The sequence below is a fragment of the Podarcis tiliguerta genome (genome assembly GCF_965153285.1).
Source record: "Podarcis tiliguerta genome assembly, chromosome: 8".
NCBI lineage: Eukaryota > Metazoa > Chordata > Lepidosauria > Squamata > Lacertidae > Podarcis > Podarcis tiliguerta.
Window position 1 is genome coordinate 86,875,337 of NC_139541.1, and position 12,670 is coordinate 86,888,006.

Genomic DNA, 12,670 nt, shown 5'->3' on the forward strand with positions numbered 1-12,670 from the left:
GGTGTCCTGCACCCCTTGCACCCCCCCCCGGGTAAGGACGGCCCTGGTGCCGCCCTCCCCATAGCTCAGGTGAGTGCTTGTGTGCTCTGCTCAAGAGCAGCTGCTTCCTATTACAAGCCCTGCAAACTGGAGAAGACTGCGATGCCGACTCCACCGGCAGACGCACTTTATTGTCCAGGTCACCTGAAGCCCACCCCCACTTCTCTCCCTGCCTCCTGGACAGATACAAAAATGCCTTCGAGTTCACCCGCCGGAAGAGAATGGATTTTTTTTTTTGCGATTTTCTGAATCATAAAATGTGTTAATAGCTTAATTGAAACCCGCAACATAAAACGGAATCGAGCTGCGAGAGAGCGGAGAACTGCGAGATACCGAACAGCAATCTAATTACTCGCTGGCAAACGAGGCAGGTGTGCTGTGGTGGATTGAATCACAGGAGCTTAAAATGCAAATTAACTCCAAAACAAAACACAGCCCTGGGTGGGTGGGGGGTTTCATCTTAGGTGCGGTGACCTTTTTTTTTGGGGGGGGGGTGCTTTGCATTCGCGGCGGAGCTTTGCTGACGCACGCACAGGCTCAAATCTCCCTTCACGGCAATTTCCCCTTAATTTGGGGAACAGGGAAGTTGCGCCTTATCATCAAACCTAATTCAGCAACAGACCTTGTGGGAGTGAGTGCTGGAGGCAACATCTGCCACATGCCCAGGATGTGTGTGGGGAGAGCGAGGGGGTCCTGACATTTCCAGTGGCCCCCGGAGGCCCCCAGAAGAGCCCAGCTTGGCCCCTGACCAAAGAGGGAGGGAGATGCAGCACTTACTTTCAAGCAATCTCCAAGTTCACTGCCCGGCCGGCTCCAGCCTCCCGGACCGCCTGTCATCAGGAGCTCAGGCGCACAGGATGCCCTTGGAGCGACAGATCCGCCATTCGCCCATCAGTCCAGCCCACCTGGGGGGGCTCACAGGCTGCCATCCCTCCTGAAAGAAAAGAAGGGACGAGGAGGCTGCGTCAGAAAGAACTTTGCCCAAGAGGACAATGCTTTCACTCATTTTCTTATTGCATCTATGGCCCACTTTTTTATTCAAGGAGCTTCAGGTGGCATTTATCATTCTCCTCCTCCCCATTTAACCTCCACAACAACCCTGTTGAAGTGAAGGACATGAGGCAGGAGTTGATAATGCAGGTGAGCTGCGCACAGGTGAGCTGCAAGCAAGCTGCCGGCCAGCTCTGTGGAGGCTCCTTTTATTGACACAATATGCAAACCCAGGGAGATACATTTTGGGCTGCGACCTTTACACATCTTCTGTCCCCTTTTGGCACCTGTTTCCACCGCATAATTTTCCCCTTGCTCAGTGTATGACGAAGGAGACAAAGGTCTCAGAGACAAAGGTCACAGACAGGACACAGCAGACTACTGAGACCGCAAAAGGTTAGACAGAGGGCACGATGTTCAGACAGCTGTGGCTTTATCTGTGAGGGGGAGTGTGCCCCACACCCCAAGGTCATGGGTGCAGGCAGGCTGAGGCTGCCCGTGGGCGCGGAGTGTGCTCCCCACCCAGCGATCATCCCTACACGCTGTGAGGTAGGTTAGGCTGAGAGAGGCAATGACTTGCCGCCCAGTGAGGTTCATGGCCAATTTGGGGGAAATTTGAACCCTGTTCTCCCAGGTCCTGGACAGACACTCTAACCACCGGAGCACACTTTTCCCAACAGAAACAACTCCTGGGGTGGGGAGGGCCGAGTTCTCGTTGCTCAGCCTCCTGCAATGGCGCTGAAAGGCTCCCACTTTGCAAGAGGACCCTTATCCCAGAAGGAGCATCTCCCAGGAGACCCCAGGTTCCAGTCTTCTGCCAATCCCAGCAACCCCCCCCTTCCCCAAGGAGCAGGGGGAGAGGGGCAAGCCCTGCGTCTCCCCACCCCACCCCCAGTGGGCCCCGTCTGCAAGGAGGTCTCCTCAAAGGGCACAATCCTGGCAGCAGCTTCATCTGAAAGCAGGTCCCAGAAAGGGCAGGGCCTCCTGCTCAGCCATCCTGGGGCCTCCAGTCCCCCCCCCCCAGGTCCACCTGCTCCTCATCTGCGGCAGCCCAGCTGCTCGCCCAGGTGAGTGTGCCATTGAAGGCCACGCCTGCCACCAGATCTTTCCTCTCCACAGCTAATTTCTAGGGTCTCGGCTGGAGGCCAATTAAGAGCATCAACCTGACAAAGCAGACGGGGAACATCCAACCACCATGGCAACCGCAGCTGCAGAGTCGCAATTCGGCAGCGTTGGCCTCAGGCTGCAGCTCCCGGCGAATGCAGGTGCCGCATGCAGAACGGCCCTGGATCAGTAGGAGGCACTGGTGTGCGGGGGAGAGCCCACCGCCCCTGGCGGCACGATCCTGGTGGGGCCCGAGCACTGGGCACCACACCCACAGGATGTCAATCAGCCAAATTGACAGACATAATAAGACAAAGACCAAAAAGTAAAGAAAGAATGGGAGTGCCTAAATGAATACCTTAAAAGTCAAGGTTCGAGGACAGAAATCCGGCTGAGTCTGGAATGACCTTGTGAAAGGATAAGAAAGAGGGATTTATATTTAGATGCTAGGATAGAGGTGATAAGGAAAACAGGAAGACACAAGGGGAGGTAAAGGAGGCGCTGTGGGATTGGTGGAAGTCAGTGTTTGTTTTTCTTTCTAGTGCATATATTATTAACTTGTAAGATATGGATTTGTTTTTTGAATGTTGGTTTTTGTGTTTTGTGTATTGTTATTTTTCGATATCTTTCGTGTTGTTGTGTGGAAAATACTAATAAAATTTATATATTAAAAAACTAAAAACTAAAATAGAGCCTTCCAAAGGGGGGGGGGGAGGAGGATGCGTGCCATGCCCCTGTGGGTGGCACGCCACACCCCCGGACACACGCCTGAAGCTCCGCCACTGGTAGGAGGGCCTGTAATTGCCACCACCTGGAGCCCTGGAGCTCAGTGGCTGCCTTGCAAGCAGAAGCTCCAGGTTCCAATCCTGCTGGCCTCTCCAGGTACGGCTGGGAGTCTGAAACCCTGCAGGGCCACCGTAGTCAGCACTGAGCTGGATACTTCTTCATGCAGTGCATAGTGAGACTCGCTCTGCCCATTTAAAAAAACCCTCTTTTAAATCCCTCCAGGTTGGTGGCCATTCCTGCCTCATGTCGGCTCAGCTGGCTGGGCCAAGGCTTTGGCTCTCTTTAAGGCAGCTCCCCACATGCCTAGATGCAGCAGAGGTTGTGGGGCTTGTTATGGACAAGGGGGGGCGGTACCCAGCCAAGGCATCAGAAGCGCTGGCCTCTTGAGCTTGCATGCTGCACTGTAAGGACTCGACAACAGCCACAGCTCCAGAGCAAAGGCTCACAGCATTACATGCGCAGAGATACCACTGATTTCTATACATCTTTCTCCATTCGACAGCCTATGCTGGGCTCCCAGTGCCACCGTAAGACAAGGAAACCCCATTTCCTGAAACATAGAAATTCACCAAAAATAGATGGTTTTATTTCATTCCAAAAGGTAATAAAATTGTTGTCCCAGGATGTAAGGGGAGGGGTCCTGACTCATGGCCTGAACGGAACAGGGACTCCATAATCCTCAAGGTGTATCCTCAGGTCCTCAGCATCTGCCCCCCCCCCACTGCCAAACCAGGTGTGAACAGCCCAGACAGAGGAAGCAGACTAGGGGTTGTCAGAGGGAAATTAGACTCAGGAAGAGCAAATGAAGGTGCGTGCGAAGGTATGGTAAAAGTAAAGGTAAAGGGACCCCTGACCGTTAGGTCCAGTCACGGATGACTCTGGGGTTGTGGCACTCATCTCGCTCTATAGGCTGAGGGAGCCGGCGTTTGTCCGCAGACAGTTTTTCTGGGTCATGTGGCCGGCATGACTATGCCACTTCTGGCGAACCGGAGCAGTACCTATTTATATACTTGCACTTCATGCTTTCAAACTGCTAGGTTGGCCGGAGCAAGGACAGAGCAACGGGAGCTCACCCCGTCGTGGGGATTGGAACCACCGACCTTCTGATCGGCAAGCCCTAGGCTCAGCAGTTTAGACCACAGCGCCACCCGCATCCCTTACAAAGGGACGTGCAAATAGTTTGTTGACTTGTGTGAAGTGGGTACTTGAACTGTCCGGTTCTCACATTTCTGCCTGACACCACACCTTTTCTGTGACATACCTATGATGTTTTCATGATGCTGTGCGAAATGTACCACGGGAAATCGTGGGAACTCTTAAGAAGCCATGTGCCCTTTGTTCTGGGCTGCTTCTTCCTTGTTTTGGCTGGGGAATTGGAACCTTATTGCAGCAATAAATGTTCCGGCTTCCTAGCTGCTCTTGTGCTTCACTTTGCCTGGTTGTGGTCTCTTCCTTGAACCTGACCAGACTCAGAACCTGCAGGGCCAGGCCCTGGCGAAGTGGGGAACCGGCTTAAGTACCGCACCCCAAGTTTTGTCCTGATCCGTGGGGTGGAGACAATGCTTCTTCATGCTCCTTTTTGCCCTGGTTCCTGAGCAAAGGCTGGCGGGCGGGAGATGGTGCAGCCAGCTGGCTCTCAAAGGGACTCGGCGTGATTTTATGTTGGCTCAGGGGACCAATGCAAACATGCAGCTAAAATTATCTGGGCACCGTGGAGGGAATGGTGGAATTACAGGGATAATCTACTGCTGCCCTTCACACACTGCGTGGCCTGAGCATTTTGAGCACAGCTTTTCATCAGCAAGCGCCTACAGAGATGAGTTTTCTACCCTATCGATGACTTCCTTTGGTGAGGATGCTCTGCAGACGTTGAGGACTCTTGGGACAACTTATTTTCACAAACCCCAGCCCTGCTCGGATCCTATTTCACTGTGTCCTTGGTTGTGATGGGATGCTTGAATGGGGCAGACAGAGTGGGGGATGGGGGGGGAGTAATCAGATTTCAGACAAATTGCCAACAGGGAAAACTTTCCCCATAGTTGTATTTCCACAGTACAAAAGGCTTAACCTGCTGGATTCTTGCATGTCGCGTGTTAAAGATACAGGAGCACCTGATTTTCTCTACCTCTGTGGACCCCTAAGAAAAAGGTTTGGCCCAGTTCACCAGCCTGGCTTTGTGGAAGAGCCCTTCCAGTCCCATGTGGGGATGTGGCAATGACTTCCAGGCCCCAAAGAGGTGGCTCCAAGCTGCTCCCTGGAAAGGCCAGTGGCCAGCTCTTTCCCTGGGTCTGTGCAGGCCCAGGCCTTGCCCCACCTGGCTTGGGGGGCCCTGACGGACTCCAGTTACAAAAGCTGGGACTGCTGAACAGACGCTTGGGCTGGGGGGTGGTTTAGGGGGCTTTGCTGCTGTTATTGGTGTCCATTTTTTGCATCTTTTTTTTTAGAGATCATGATTCACGTGGCAATTGTTCAATTCAATTGCACTTTTTGATGTGTCTCATTTATTGCTTAGGACCTGTGCTTTTTTTCTTTAAAAAATGTTTAGGGATACTCTCATTTTGATTCAAGACAATCACCATTTTATAGTTGAAATCGAGAAAAATAAATATGGACAAAAGTACAAAGATTCACAAAAAGTTTGTCGTTGTCATTCCCCCCCCCCCCCGGGGGAAAAGCACTGTGATTGTGTATTTTTTTATGTTGTAAGCCATCTTGATCAGGGTTTGAATTAAGGAAAGGAAATAAAGGGACAGGGAACATGGATGTATCTCAGTCTCCTCTTTTCCAGACTAAACACCACCGATTCCCTCAACCGTTCCTCATAAGGCTTGATTTCCATACCCTTGATCATCTTTGTCCGCCTCCTCTGCACAAATTCCAGCTTGTCAACATCCTTTCTATATTATGGCACCCAGAACTGGACACAGGACTCCAGGGGGGCTCTGACCAAAGCAGAATAGAGCACTGTGGTTGTGCTGCTGCATCAGGCAGATGGTCAAGACCAGCTGGCTTTCTGCAAAACCGGCTTGCAGAAGGATCTTTTGCTGGGTCAGCTCTGATGTTCCGGTATCTGTTCTGCAAGCCCACTTTTTTGCTAAATGTTGCAGAGAGTCCCGCTTCCCACCCTTCTGCACATCAGGGAACCTGCCAGGCTTTCATTGTGGTTTCATGCATTTAGCACTCTTGCTTTTTAACTGAATTGCTTTTCACCTGCTCTTGGCTTTATTATGAGATATGGCCTTTTGGCAATCTTGTAAGCCCCTTTGGGTTTATGTGCCGTGGAATTCCCCCAACCCATGCTTCGCTTTTCCACAGGTGGCAGAAAGGGACAGCCCCCCCCTGCCTGCAGCCCACCCACTCGGGGGCTGGCCGGCTGGGTTTTCCAACCCCAGCCCCATATACTTGGAGGCCAGGGCCTCCCCTTCACTGCCCGTCTGCTCAGGAAGGGAGCCCAGGATGGGCAAAGCCAAGCTGCCCCTTCTTCCCTCCTCTGCCTTGCCTGCGTCTGAACTGGAAGCCGCCGCACCAAGTGAGCTCAGCAGGAGCAAGGAGGCGAGAGAAGAAGCAGGGTTTGGCTTTCAAGGGCTGCGCGGAGCCTGACAAACTCGGCTCGCTGTTTCCCCCATCCCTGCCTTTTATGTCGCTGAAGTGCAACACGGCGCTCCTAATCCCTAGACAATGCTGAGCTCTGAAAGCCACACCAAACAACAACCGCACAAGCGTGGGGGGGACGGGACTCCCAGGATAGGAACAGAAAGCCAGAGGCTCTTGCGACAGCTGCACACAAAGGCCTTGATGGCGCTCCTGCCAGGACGCTGCCGAAGTGACAAGAGGGCTTTGAAGCTTCCACAAATAATGCAGCAGCAGCAGCGATTTGCATGCTCAAATAAGGGGCTTTGCACAGCGGGGGCTCTGCCCAGACCCAGAGCAGCAGAAGCGAGGCAAGGAGGTGGGAGGGCTGCTCTTGCGCAAGAGCTCTGGCAGCCCAGGTTCTGCTTGGGGCTTCCCCAAAAGAGGCAGCTGGTTGGCCGCTGTGAGAACAGGCTGCTGGGCAAGAAGGGCCACGGGTCGGATCCAGCTGCCTCGTCTTAGTGTTACAGAAATGACACGGGGGGCGGGCATCTTTAAAGCTGTTACAATGTTACAAATATTTTGCCTGAATGTATCCCTTTGACTTGACAGCTCAGGGAAGATACCAAGTTTTATAAATTCGTAGAAAATCCACACTTTAAGCGACTCTCCTCATTCCAACGCCATTTTGGTCCTTAAAGAAAGGTGAATTTGGGCTCCACCTCCGTCCATGAACCAAGAAGTCACGTGGGCAAGCAGGAACAGGGCATCCCGCCGTAATTCCCCAAGTGAGAGCACAGACAGGGCCCCCCACCCAGGGAGTGACCAAGGGGCAACACTAGACACCTGCAGAGGCAGATGAGCAAGTCAGGTGTTCTGAAAGCCCATCTCCAGACCAGTCCTGAGGGCAAGGAGATGCCAAGAGTTTTATTGTTCTTTGGGTGATGGGGACTTGAGGTGTTGGGAAAGGTGTCTGATAAAGGGACCTAATGTCGAACTTGTGTAACCCTTGTATAAAGGTAAAGAACCCCTGACAGTTAAGTCCTGTTGCAGACAACTCTGGGGTTGCAGCGCTCATCTTGCTTTACAGGGCGAGGGAGCCGGCGTTTGTCCGCAGACAGTTTTTCTGGGTCATGCGGCCAGCATGACTAAGCCGCTTCTGGCGAAACCAGAGCAGCACACGGAAATGCCGTGTACCTTCCCGCTGGAGCGGTACCTATTTATCTACTTGCACTGGTGTGGTTTCAAACTGCTAGCTAGGTTGGCAGGAGCTGGGACCGAGCAACGGGAACTCACCCCATCGCAGGGATTTGAACTGCTGTCCTTCTGATTGACAAGCCCAAGGCTAAGTGGTTTAGACCACAGTGCCACCCGCGTCCCTAGCCGTTGTGTACCCCTCCCCATTTGTGACATGCTAGTGATGTAGTGATGGTGTACTGTATCAGTGATGTCCCTCAAAGTGTATTTTGGGGGAAAGAGGGAAGGTTTAAAAGAGGAGGTCACTCCATGCTCAGGTTCTTACTCCTGGGGGGACCTGTTGTGCAGCAATAAAGAACGTAGTTGTCAGGGGTTCAGGAGCAGAGGCACAGGAAAGGGAGGAAATAGAGAGCAAGGGGGAGGAGTCCGAAGGAAATGTTAGCGATGACAGCGGTCCGAGGTCTCTGAGTCTTTCCAGCGAATCGGAAGATTCACAGAAAGGGGCTCCCATGGTCAGGGCAAGGGGGGTGCCTAGGGGGACACCCCAGGAAGAAGGGGCCAGAGGAGACTCAGAGAGCAGCAGTTGGAAATCAGGACCAGCGTCCACACCAGAGTGCAGTAGGGGGGAGGAGTCCCAGGCATCGGGATCAGGCAGCGCGCTGCCAGCGGGAGGACATGAGGCAGGATTGGCCACGCCTCCATCGGGGAGCGAGGAAACGGTCGAGAGGAAGGTTGAAGGCTGGGCGCGCGCGCCAAGTTCAAATGTACAGGAGGGCGGCACAGTTGGCAGCCCGGATAGGGAGCCAGGTCCCAAAGCCCGCCGAAAAGAGCGGGAGGAGTCAGGGGGGTCAACGTCAGCGTCAGAAGAATCCAGGAAGGAAGGGACCCCGGGGGGCAGCAGGACCCAGAGGAGGAAGGAGAGACGGAAGAGGTGGAGTAAGGCTAGAATCTTAAACTGGTGTACAGGGGGCGGAGATTCAGATGGAGCTTCGCCGATCTAACCCTAGACGTAGAGCTGGGGCGCTGCGGATTGAAAATGGAAACTGTACTTCAATAAAGACTTTTGTACATTACTACCGGCTAGCGTTGGTCCTCTGTGAGCTGGGACCTGGAGCCAGCTCTGACAGTAGTCTACTGACCGCTGTTTTGCTCCAAACTGCTTGGCTGGAACTTCCTTCTTTTACTGACTGCATGGACCCACGGGGGACTTGCAACCCGATAAGCTGGGCTGTTGAGTAGGCTCTCTCCCCATAATTTCCCCCCTTAACATTAGCAGCAGAGACCTGGCAGAGGAACCTCTATGCAGTCAAACCTCAGTTCTCAAACAGCTCCATTGCTGAACGTTTCGGCTCCCAAACGCCGCAGACCCGGAAGTGAGTGTTCCGGTTATCGAACTTTTTTGGAACTTAAACGGATTCCAAGGCGTGTTTCTATCCCCCCCCCCAATTGAAATTGCCAACAGCCCTTTGATTTTCGGTTTTCAAACATTTCGGAAGTTGGTCTTCAGGAATGGACTATGTTTGAAAACTGAAGTTCCACTGTATCAGGAAGAAGGCAGGGAATCAAATCCATCTCATTTAATGGTTGAACTGGGAATCAAAGGTTTTTGTGGCAATAGGATGGGGGCTGCTCTGAATCACGCCAGGTGTGTGCAGACCCCAGGAGACCCCAGAAGGAAGCTCCCAGGACAGTGGTACCTTGGTTGTCAAACGGCTTGGCTCCTGAACGCCAGAAACCCGGAAGTGAGTGTTCCGATCTGTGAATGTTTTTCCGTAAGCCTAACTTCCACTGCAGCTTCCGAGTGAGTGCAGGACTTGGTCCAAAGTGTGTCTGGCGGTGGCAGCAGGTGATATCTCTCTCTGAGGCCAGATCTGCTACCACCATAGAAGGCAGTCTCAAAGCGGCTCACATTCTCCTTTCCCTTCCTCCCCCACAACAAACACTCTGTGAGGTGAGTGGGGCTGAGAGACTTCAGAGAAGTGTGACTGGCCCAAGGTCACCCAGCAGCTGCAGGTGGAGGAGCGGGGAAGTGAACCCGGTTCCCCAGATTACGAGTCCACCGCTCTGAACCACTACACCACACTGGCTGCCACACAGCCAGCCAGATCCTGGCCACCCCCTTTCCTCTAAGCCCCAGAGGCTTGCAAGGGAGACCCTGGCAGAATGAAGGTCTAATTAACAAGCTTCCCACCTTTCATGTTGCTCTTAATGAGCAGGTATTTTGCATCAGAGGCGAAGAGACCCTGACAAGCCCCTGCTGCGCTCAGCAGAAGGACTCCGCTGGCACCTCCTTGCCCTCGCTGACTGGCACTGTCTGGCTTCGCGGACCTCCAACCTGGCAGAGTCTGGTTCCAGCTGCTCTGGCACATGTCAAGGGCATGGAGGCCGTCAGGTCTGCTTCACAAGGTGGGCAGGGCCAGGAGGGAGGGAGGGAGGGAGGGAGCAGCAGCAGCATTTTTGCCTGCCTGTGGCTGCAACCCCACGACTTCTTTGCGTCTGTGAAAATCTGTCAACATCTCCCCCCCCCCACCGCCTACCACAGATCCTAGAAAGCAGCTAGCAAATATTCTCACAAATATTTGCACACCTGCTCCATGGGAGGCAACAGTTTGCAAGTCTCCTGCCTTGATCTCTGTGTCAGATCAGGAGTCCCAGCAAGTCTGGCTCAGGCTCCAGAGCGGCACTACCAGCCGATGAGAAGAAAAGGAAAAGAATTGGGGTCTGGATCTGCAACTGGGGGTCAGAAGTGGGGCCAAGTCCCAGGCCCTCAGGCCCTCCCAGCCCAGCTCTCTGGGGCAACCACTGAGTTTTGAAATCCTGGAGGGGCTGAGCCCAGCAGGGAGACCGGCTGCCAAGTCAGGGGTGGTTCCACCCCTGGGGTTGAAGGGATTCTCGGGGGGAGGGGGACTAAGAAGCAAGGGGATGGCAGGGGGGTGCCGGAGGGGTCCACCAGACCTTAGAAAGCCGCTATCCTTCGATCAAGTGCTTCAGTTCTGTTGAATTAAACTAAATACTTTTGACTGGATCTGAATAAATGTGCAATTAATTGGAGCTGCTTTGGGTGTTATTGTCTTCCTTGGGGGGTCATGCAAACCGCTGTTCTAGATAATGCTTTTTGAAAAGTTGGAAGGGCACTCTGAGTGACAGAGGTGGGGACCCCAAAAATAGTTTGGGAACTGCTGGTTTAAAGGAAAGGGGGGTGCGGGGGAGGTGCTGCTTTCTCAGCACCCCCAGGAGATTACCGTATTTTTCCGTGTATAAGAGGAGCTTTTAAAAAATTTTAAAATAAGGTAAAGAAATTGGGGTCGTCTTATACACGGGTAATGCAGAGTGGGGGGCGGGCAATTGTTGGCAGCTGCAAGTAGAAGATACTGTATTTTTCGCTCTATAGGATGCACTTTTTCCCCTCCAAAAATGAAGTGGAAATGTGTGTGCGTCCTATGGAGCGAATGCAGGCTTCTGCTGAAGCCCGGACAGCGAGAGGGGTCAGTGCGCACCGACCCCTCTCACTCTCCAGGCCTCAGGAAGCTATCCACAAGCCTTCGGAGTGCGGCAGGGGTTCCCGCTGGGCTCCCAAGGCTTGCGGATAGCAGCCTGCAAGCCCGACCTGGTTTGGAGGCTGGCGGTGGGGAAAGCAGCGCTTCTCCCCACCACCAGCCCCACAAGCTTGGGGGACAGCGGGGAGGCGGAGCGCTGCCTTCCCGCTGTTCCCCGACCTGGTCTTTGGGGCTGGCAGTGGGGGAAAGGAACCCAAAGCCTCCAGAGCCCAGCAGGAACTCCCACTGGGCTCCGGAGGCTTCGGGTGAACGCACTTTGAATGCACAGAATGCACCTCGTTTTAGAGGGGGAGAACAAGGAAAAAAAATTTTCCCTGTTCTCCCCCTCCTATAGTCCGGTGCGTCCAATAGAGCGAAAAATACGGTATACAGTGGTGATCTGGCAGACCACTGGGGTCTTCTGTGAGGCATGCGATTGGCAGCTGCGGTCAGGTGGGTGAGCGGTTTTCAGCATTGCCCCCCCTCCCCCCAAGCTCAACTCTGGGCATTCCGCGCCCAAAAAAGTTCAACAAGCCTGGGCAATTCCCTCCCTCCAAAAAGCTTAACAACTCTGGGCAATCCCCCCCCCCCAATTTTCTTAATTTGGAGTCCAAAAAATAGGGGGCATGTTATACACGGAAAAACACATTATGCAGCACCAAATCCTTCTCTCGATTTCCCCTCTGCCTCTCTGTGCCAAAGGCCCTGGCTCTCCCTTTTGCACAGCCCTCACTGGGAACTTTGGTGCTGATCGAGGGAAGAAACAAAAGGTCACCCAGAGCAGAGTAAACATAGAAGAAGGGGCAGCCATGCAACCCTGGAGAGGAGGCAGGAAAGGGGCTGTGTCGCTGGGCAGCGCCAGTAAATCAAGGTGAGGGCAGCAGCCCTAAAAGCAACACCCACATTTTTCTCTGCCGGCGCCTTGGAATAAAAGTCAGGAGGGGTGCCCACTTGGGTAAAATATTGGGGGAACCCAGGTATGCCCCACCCTGCATGATGGATCACATGACGCACACACAGGATCTGAATGGCAATGCCCATCAACTTTAGAGCCCCCTCAAATATTTTATTGGGGGGGTGATGGGACCTTGGCCCCCTAGGAGTTGGCTCCTATGGAAGTCAGCATGAAATAAGGACCCCAGAAGAGGGTGCTGGATCAGGCCAACAGCCCATCTAGTCCAGCAGCCTAAGAACCCAGGAATCTGGATAGACTGCCACTGGACCTGGAGGTTCTATAAGAACATATGGAGAGTCCTCAAGCTAAGGGCCCATTGGGTCCACTGTCCTGTTCTCACAGAGGCCCATGAGGGAAAATTCACAAGCAGGATCTGGGCAGAAGGGCACTTTCTCCCAGAAACGGATCAGCCTCAGAGTCAGGCCTTTGCTCAGCTCACAAAGCCACAAGGCGAGGCCCCTGCAGAGGAGCAATCTGATCAGAGGCTGCCTCA

General features: G+C 53.5%; 1 protein-coding gene across 1 annotated transcript in view; it reads right to left on the reverse strand.

The window, feature by feature from the left end:
• Nucleotides 1-12,670, reverse strand: part of LOC310684334 (leucine-rich repeat and fibronectin type III domain-containing protein 1-like protein) — a 66,480-nt gene that overhangs the window by 29,337 nt on the left and 24,473 nt on the right. Inside the window, exon 2 of the mRNA XM_083455313.1 lies at nucleotides 817-973. The gene's annotated coding sequence lies outside the window, so the exon portion shown is untranslated. The remainder of the gene's footprint in view (nucleotides 1-816; nucleotides 974-12,670) is intronic.